The 9,036-nt window shown below is 42.7% G+C and overlaps 1 long non-coding RNA gene across 1 annotated transcript; it reads right to left on the reverse strand.

The window, feature by feature from the left end:
- Positions 1-6,338: 6,338 nt before the first annotated feature.
- LOC130266323 (uncharacterized) lies at positions 6,339-8,310 on the reverse strand. Its single transcript, XR_008842832.1, has 3 exons — positions 8,219-8,310; positions 7,755-7,865; positions 6,339-7,375 (listed from the first exon to the last, which is right to left on the reverse strand). It is a non-coding gene; the product is annotated as an uncharacterized LOC130266323 (long non-coding RNA).
- Between the last annotated feature and the right edge of the window lie 726 nt (positions 8,311-9,036).

Consider the following 9,036-nt stretch of genomic DNA (forward strand, 5'->3'; position numbering starts at 1 on the left):
ACTGTGTTCTGGTCACAAAATAAATTATCGCTTATTTTGATCATATTTATTTCGGCTGAATCTCTTTATCATGTGTAACATTTTGATTAATTTCTGATGGACTGTGGGTTTATTTGCTGCTGGAGTAGTTGCTGAATATGAATCATTTTGAGTAATGCACTAGAAGAAAGTATTACAGGGACTTCAAACATTTTGTGTTGTCAGGTAGTAGTGGCTTTCCAAAATGTTGTTTAGGTTAATTAATTCTATGTGTTGGTGTTTAGTTTTGTTTTGTTTTGTGACTTTTCCAGTAGTTTATGAATAGTTTTGAATAGGAGAATGCTCATTGTGGTACTTTAAAATAGAAAAGATTCTATGCAGTAATGGAAGCTGGAATTTATTTTGTAGCAGTCTAAAAATGTATTTAGTGATGTAGTGGGTAACGTCTGTGTATAAATATTAAATCCCTAAAGTGTTAAGAATGAAATATTGTAGGTGTATTGAAAATCTATTATTAAAAAGATTTTCTGAGTCCTGCAGTTTGTGCATCTGGGATCTCTATTATTGCTTGCCTCTAATTATTTCTGTTTCCAATTTGGTGTTGTTTTTTATTGTAACAGTGCTGTAGCTGTTGAATCTCAACATTTGAGTAAAATCTGTCTGCAATGATCTTATCTTTATATTATAGGCTGTAGTAGATCTGAGTCACTGCCATGAGGATTGAATTGTTTTTGTGAATGGTGGTGTGAAAATGCTTAAGGGCAATCTCTGACACAAAGAGCTGCCTTGTTTGCTGTTCTAAGTCCCATACTTAAATAGTTGATGCAGGTCCATCTCCTAACAATCCTGGTATAATATAGTGCTGGTTTACAGATGAATCCTGTGAAAAGCAAATTTCAGATGTCTTTTAAGAGATGCTCAAAAGCAAGAGCTTTGCAGTCTGTATTTTGACAGGATCTGTAGAGTGATTTAGGAAGTGAGTAAATGGTGTTCTGCTCTGTTCAAAGTCTTTGAATTGTTGAAAGTTCAACTGTAAAACTTTTCAAATTCAATGACCCTGGATGAAGTAGGAAACACAAGTCCTTCCCTTGAACTTTGAATGGCTTGTTCTAGCTGGTTCCTGAAAATGGTAGTTGAAGAAGATTCCACAGATATCAAAGGAGCAGCTGGGTATATCCCTAAAAGGCAGCTGTAGATCTGAAATACCTTGGGAATTAGAGACACATCAGTGAGCCACTTTTGAGTCCAACTGTTAGTGAAGAATCCTGTTCCAGAGAAATGTCAGCTTTTCTCAAGGAAGTTGAGCAGCAGGATATCATGGCTCATGTAGCTGGCAGGTATGAAGCAGACAAAGTGGGGCATCTGTAGAGATTAACCCTGTGACTCACTGATGACAACAGGATGAAGAACCCATTTGATCAGACTCTGGGTCTTAGTAAGAAATGAAGAGGCCTCTGTTTATTATATTAGGCCAAGTTGTTCCTTGTCAGGTCGTAGCAGCTGCTTGGCAGCAGGCACTGCTGTAACTTCAGCCCATCACATCTGGAGGCAGCCCTAGAAGTGCTCTGCACCTCAGCTGGTGCCAGAGCACAGGGACACCCAGACACCTTCTTTAGACCCGTGTGTGCCATAAACTGAAGGCATCTCCCCAAACCAAGCTGTCCAGCCCAGCACTTAGCACAGAATATGTCACTGCCAGGGACATCAGCATACAGAGAAAAATACAATTACAAAACCTATTGGGGATTTGATATAGTACAGGAAAAATTCAAATGTTGGTACTAACCTTCATAAATGAGCATATATACTAGCTGTTTTCCTGAAGTGTAGTTAAATAGTGTGCACTTTCCATAGCAGTTACATTCTTCACTTCATGCATTCACAGCAGGCAGAGCTCTCACACAACTTGTGTAAGGAAGGGCTTAGTTCAAATGAACCGTGCTGCTTCCTCTGAAAGATACAAAATTATGGAAATGACAGATGCAAAGTCATAGTGTTAGTGTAGAAACACATAATCACAGGATGATTATATGCAGGTGCTTTTATTGAAGAGCTCTGGGAATCAGGGGTACAAACCCAAATCTGACTCCGACATGGATTCGAGATGGACATGTTTTTATACCCTTTTTGTTACATAGCTATATATTAATCATTAAACCCATATTGTTCTATTGCATACATTGATTTTATCCAAGCATGTATTCTTGCTGTTTTCATCAGGACCCCCCAAACATCCTTTCTTACGATTCTTGTTACAATTCCATTGTTTCTCATGATTCCTATTGTGATTAAACAATAATTATATTCAATTACCAAACAGTCATTATATTTAACAATCATATTATTTATGATATGATGATTTCACAGGTGTAGACAAAGCTCGACATTCATTCCCAGAGCTGAGTTCCCTTTCCCAGCCCTACCAGACCCAACTTTTCTTTCCACCCCCTGAATCTATTGCATAAAATTCCCCTGTTTTAGAAAAATTTTAATCCTTCGATATCACTGTTACCAAGACCACAAATATTAGCTGATAGAATAAATCATACTGCACGTGGATAATCAAGAGATTTTACAATGCAGTCTAAACAATAACAAATCTTCAATATTGAACTACATTGCTGCTGCCTCAGCCACTCCCAGATGAATGAGGACAATAATCAACCACATCATACACTGATTATTTCTGCCTTTCAAAACAGGATACGGTGACATTGCCACTTGTGTTTACAATTCTGCATCATGTGGTTTATTGTCATTTTATGATTTTTACCAGTATCTGTTAATATTATTTTTCCTACTGGCTCATTTTCTGCTTTACAACCACAGCTATTTCAGAGATTTGTTTTGCTCTCAGACAGCAGCAGACAGCAAATCAGACCTATGTTTACTTGCAATGTTCAGTACCTCTTGGGAATACTTCACAGAGGCAATTTGTCATTCACAACGCTTTCTGATACTCCAGTGACAACTCAAGGGCTACTGGTTCATTACTGCAAGCTGTAGCAAAATGTTTATCTTTTAAATCTGTGGCTGAAACTAAAATAATCAGCATTAATTATTCAGCAACATAAAAGAAGTGATGAGCTTTCAATCACTATGAATCTAATCCATATAAAACACATTTTAAGTATGACTAAGATGAGCTAGATAAGCTCTTTTTATTGTTAACAAATGATTCTTTTAATCTTAAGGATCAGGGTCTCTTACCTCCATCCTTTATGAGATCTTCATATTGCTATACAATATCCCACAGGTACTTTGTGCAACCCTTCTGTTAATAATGTCTGTTGCTCACCACCAATGACACATCAATTTTGGTTTTTTTTGGTGACACAATTAAAATTATTGTTTGTATGCTTCTAAATCAAACTTCATCACACTTGTAAATTTTTTACCCAATTATTTTTGAAAGAACAGTAGAATTTCTCTTCCTGATTTGACTAAGAAAGAACAAAACATGAGGCTAGCAAAGAATATCGATGAGAACTTGTTTGTGTATGAGCATTTATTCAGCTGATAATTCATATCGGTACATATAGACATTGTTTTTAGATAATAGAATATTTAGCAAGGGTTTACAAAGTGATGTGAACTAACTATCAGGTCATTGCTTTAAAAGATTTGCTCTCTTCCCCTTCTTTTAAACTTTCTGTTCCTGAGAACCATAGGGAGTTGTAAATGATAAAGAAGTTCCATGGTATCAATGAGTCCAGTGGATTACTGACATTAAAATCAAAATCAAAAGTATACACATGCCTTGTTTACTAGCAAAAAGAGAACAGAAGAGAAATCTCAGTTTTGATTCCTGGACATTAATCAGATTTAAAGGAAATATTGCACAGAATGAAATACAATTTGGATTAAATTTTAAACCAGCTCTGCAATTCTCACCCTTAATCATTTTAGCAAAGTGTTTTCATACTAGAAGTACTTCAGAAAATAATTGGAAATAAAGTTCTATGGAACCATGCTGTCATAAAACATCTACCCTTTCTTAAGTTCTTCACAGAGAAGAATGAATATTCTATAAATCTGCTAAAGGGCAGAATGCATGGTTTAAGATGCTGAGCTCTACCTTTTGAGACACAGCGGGTACTTAATGAAGAGATAGTCTAAGAAATTCAAAAACCAGTATTAGCAGAGGGACAACAAGTTCTGAAGTCTTAGAATTGGTATCATTTATAATCAGGCCTGCTCTCTGCAGAGGGTTTGAGCTCCAAAGGCCAAGCAGAGCCTGCAGGACAGGGAGCTGAGCTGTAGCTGCAGTTCCAGGAGGGGTCCCGTTGGTGGCTCAGGAGCAGCTCCGGTGTCCATCAGCAATGTGCCCGCTCCTCCCGCCTGCTGCCAGTCCTTCCCTTGCAGTGCAGCAGGAGCTGCTCCCTGCCCCTGGCCAGCTCCTTTGCCTGCAGTCCCTTCCAGTGCTGGCACTACAAGCTCCCTCCTGCCTTCAGCCAAATGCCTGCCTGCACCTTGGGCTGCCTTTGCCAGGTCTCTTTTCCCAGGAGTTTCACTCCCAGACTTCAGCCCCAGCCCATTGGTTATTTCCATCACCAGGTAGTTTCACACAATGAACCGTTTCAGTTTTACCTCAGGGGTGAATCATTGAGATTGTGGTGCTTTCTCGCACCCAATGTCCTGTTAAGACCAAGAACGAGCTGTTTCTGCAGCTTAGTTTGTGGCTATTCCTACATCATTATATTCCACGCTGAATGACTAAAGAAAATCTATCCTTTTCCTTGCTAAACTGAGGCTGCAGCTTAGTGCAAATATGTGTGTGTCCTGGTTTGAAAAGACAGTTGTGCTAGGGAAAAGCAGGGCCTTCCCTCAAAATGGAGCTAATAAACCCTTCCCTCTCAATTAATATAATTTTGAAACTAAGGGGCTCTCAGGCAAAGATATGGGGATAGGAATGACAGTTCTTTACTAGTCTATCTAACAAGACAAACAAAACAACCACAACTATGAAATCAACACCAAACAGAGCAGTCACCCAGTTCCAGCCCTTCTTGGCCGCAGGCTCCCTTCCCTGTGCTGCAGCTCCCGGTGCTGGGCAGGGGCAGATCCCGCGCAGCTGCAGGAGTGCTGGGGCTGAGAGCGGGGCTGTCCCAGATGGGAAAGGGATGGAGGAGAGACTTTTGCTCACAGTGTCGGTCGTGGTGCTCAGCAGGGTGCTTGGAGACAGCAGGCTGAAGCGAGAAGGCAGCAGTGCGGGCTCCAAGAACAGAAAAGGGGCTCCCGGCGTTGGGATGGCGAGGTCGGGCAGCAGCAGCGCAGCAGCAGCAGCAGCATCCTCTGACTGCAAGAGCGAGCAAGGAAGCAAATGCCTTCCCCCTTCTTCACCTGATCCTGATCTTGTGGTGTTCCCCCTTTCACCCACCCCTTGGAGAGAAACTCTGGGAAAAAAAAGAAATTGAATCACCCTCTCTCCTGTCATTAGCCATCAGTGCTGCTTAACATGTCAATGGGAAAAAATTCCACAGAGTGTTTAATAAAACAAACCAACCCCAAATAGTGTGAAAAGAGAATAAATGTCATAATCCCCTTACATTTTTTCCCCTCCCCTCCCCAGTCAGGGTGCTGCCTGATGGGGTTCCAGAGATGGACCACAACTCGCAGACAAATAACCTCAGTCAGGTTCTATTACCCACAGATTGACAGACCTGTGAGGAATTGGCTGCCACAGCCTGTCACACACTCACCAGAGCTTAAGGATCAGTGAAAAAATAGGGACAACTGTTGATGTGGTCGCTCATCATGGAAATGAGAAGTGCCCCAAAGCCAATGTCAGTTTCAAAGGGAAATTTATCACAGATTGTTTCAACTGCCCTGCTTATATATGATGACCAATTTCAGTTCAAAGATGGCTACAGAATGGCACAACTCTGCTGACTCTATAGATAAAGACAGAAACATCCATTTCAGTTCCCACAATCAAGTATGTTCCAGGTCACTAAGTACTGCCCACATGTATTTCCATATATGTGTATATATGGATGTTTGTATATAAAGAACCAAACATCAATGGAATGATCTGAAAATCCACAGAGCAGGAGTTCTTCGCTCACTGGAGTCCCGGAGTTTTCTCAGCTGCCTTTGCCTGGCAGTTCTCAGCCAACGTGTGGCTCTGCTGCCATCCCAAATCTGCGCTTCCCTTGCCCAGCCTGAGTGCACGTGGGGCACGTGCTGGGTGTGGCTGGAGATTTCCATGGCCAAAATCCCCCAGCACCATCACCTTTACATCTGCTCATTGCTTTGGATAGCACAGAGCACACAACACCCATCTCAGCTGGCAAATGTCATTTCTTGCAGATTGCTACAGCCCCACTGCTGATCGACAAATACACCAGAATCGATTTCAGTTGAAAAATGTCATTTATTACAAATTGCTAAACCTGCGCTGACAATACAGAACTGTACAAATCCCAGTTCAAGTTAAAAAAAGGAATTTATTACATGAGTACAACAATGCTACGCAAAAATATAAAAATATCAACTTGAGTTAACAAAAACTTAATTTATTGCAAAACTCTACAACAACTCACTATTACACAAAGATCAATTAGGTATTAACAACTTAATTTATTATATACAAGCCTACAGCCCATATAGAAACACAAAAATATGCATTCCCTCTCTAAATAGCCCTACACGAAGAAGCCAACAGATAAAGTTATACAACACTACTCCTTCATACATGTTTAAATAGAATTTTATACATATGTATGCACATATAAATACATATACAACTATAACAATCTGTAAGTGTAAATATAGATTAAACATTACACATTACATATTATATGTAAGTAGATATATAAACCAAACCGATCGATATACAAATAGCACTGTACCAATCTAAATATCCATGCAAGTGCATCAATACAAATATACCGCTATACACCTCTACACATATGTAAATGCAGTTACACATAAAACTAGATCAATATACATATAAAAATATAAAAATAGAATACATATACCTATGGAAATACAATATACCCATTTAAAAGAGTTATATACCTATATCTGCATCAATACAAATAGATACCTACACAAGTGAAAACACAGGAAACAGAACTAAAGTCAAATATAACAACATACTTAGACACATATATGCACATGCATGTAATTACACACATATATGTATATATACAAATATACACATAGCATGTCCATAAATATAAAAGACATATGGAAATGCTCCCATACAAATAACAATCTACACATGTCAATATCCATCTAATTATCCCTCTCTATGTGCAAGTCCATATATCTATAAGGAGAACTCTAATCAGAAAATGGGATCCCAACAGAGCCATCTTCAAAGCTTCTCCCTCTGGCTCTTGGACCTGTGCAGAGCAGCTCTCCTGGACAGGGACAGCAGATGGCACATCTGGGAAGCAAAGGGAACACTGAGTCAGGAGCAGGGCCTTTCCCCTGGCAGCACCTGCACTTCCCTCAGCACAGAGAAAATCTCAGCGCCTCCCCAGGAGGGCAGGAAAGGAAAAGCAGGCCGAGCGGGCCAGGGTGTGGCGAGCGCAGCGCGGCGGGACTGTCCCGCAGCCCCCGGCAGCCCGGCACAGCCGGCACAGCTCCCGGGCCCTGCCGGCACAGCTGCCTTGCCCCAGGACAGCCCCTGTGCCGGCCGGGGCAGCTGCGCTGAGCAGCCCCAGCACGGGCAGGGCCGCTCCTGCCCCTGTGCCGGGCACTGCCCACGGCCACAGCCCACGGCACCCTCACCCCACCCTGCCTCACCGGCCCTGGGGCCTCACCCAGGCTCTGTGCCAGCAGCAGCTCCCTGCTCCTGCTCCTGCTTGTGGCCTTCAGCTTCTCCCTGCTGGCTCCTGTCAGTCCTCCTGCTGTCTTCAGGATCTTCACTGCAGCTGAGGCAAAAACAGAGGCTCAGGAATTGGTTCCAAGGCCTGGCAGAGCTGCAGTCCCAGACCCCTCTGTGCTCCCTGCTGGCCCCTCCATCCCCTCAGCCCCGCCATGCTCTCGGCAAACCCCGAGTCCCCTTCAGTTTCTTCAGACCCTGCAGTCCTCTCACCCCCCTCAGTCCCTTCTGACCCATCCCATCCCCTTAGAGCCACCACCCCCTCAGCCTGTGCCACTTCCCTGTCACCTCAGTGCCACCATGGCCCTCATCTGCCCCACACCCTCAGCCCCAGCAGCACCTCAAGGTCACCGTTCCTTCAGTGCCAGCGCCTCCTCAGCCCCTCAGCCCCCTCAGTCTCACCGTCCCTCAGCAGCTCCTCAGGGGACACTGCCTGCGGCCACCGGCAGCTGCCACCGCTCCAGGGACACCCGGGGCTGGAACTGCTGCTCCGCCCGGCCCGGCCGCCAGCTCGGACCCAGCACAGCAACAGGACACAGAGGGGAAAACAAGAGATTAAGAAGAGGGAAAGAGGCAACTTAACTATATATATATTCAAATGTAACTATACACATGTATAAATGCATCTAAGCACATCTATAATTTCACATATAAAAATATAATTATGTACATCTACAATTATATTATTAAAGTATACAGATCTATTAAATGGATAGACATAACTATAGACATACAAATACACCTATATAAATCTATAAACATAACTACATAGATAATTACAACTATACATATCCATAAATATGACTATTGACAGGGGGATTTCACCTGCCTGATGGCCACAGGCCCTCCCTCTGTCTCTTCCTGCCACACAGGGCAGCCCTCCTGGAAAGGTTGATCAGATGGGATCTGGGAAGCAAAGGGAACACGGAGTCAGTCTTGACCCTTGGGCGTGTTTCCCTTGGGCACCGTCCTTCTGTCAGGGAATGTTCAAGATGGCCTGAAAGGCAGATTCTCACTTGGAATTTGAAGCCTGATCTTTAGAGAACAGGGACCTCTCTAAATGCTCAAAACAGTGTAAAGCATTGAAGTATCTTGATAAAGTCTCAGCTCTCGCAGTGCAAATGGCACCCGTGAGAGCTTGAAACACAGACTGTCCCAGCCCCCACAGAGAAGCCCAGCCTTGTTCTTTCTCTGTGCTGACAGAGAGACCTTAGGTCTCA

This window comes from Oenanthe melanoleuca, unplaced genomic scaffold (assembly GCF_029582105.1).
Source record: "Oenanthe melanoleuca isolate GR-GAL-2019-014 unplaced genomic scaffold, OMel1.0 S016, whole genome shotgun sequence".
NCBI classification, from domain to species: Eukaryota; Metazoa; Chordata; class Aves; order Passeriformes; family Muscicapidae; genus Oenanthe; species Oenanthe melanoleuca.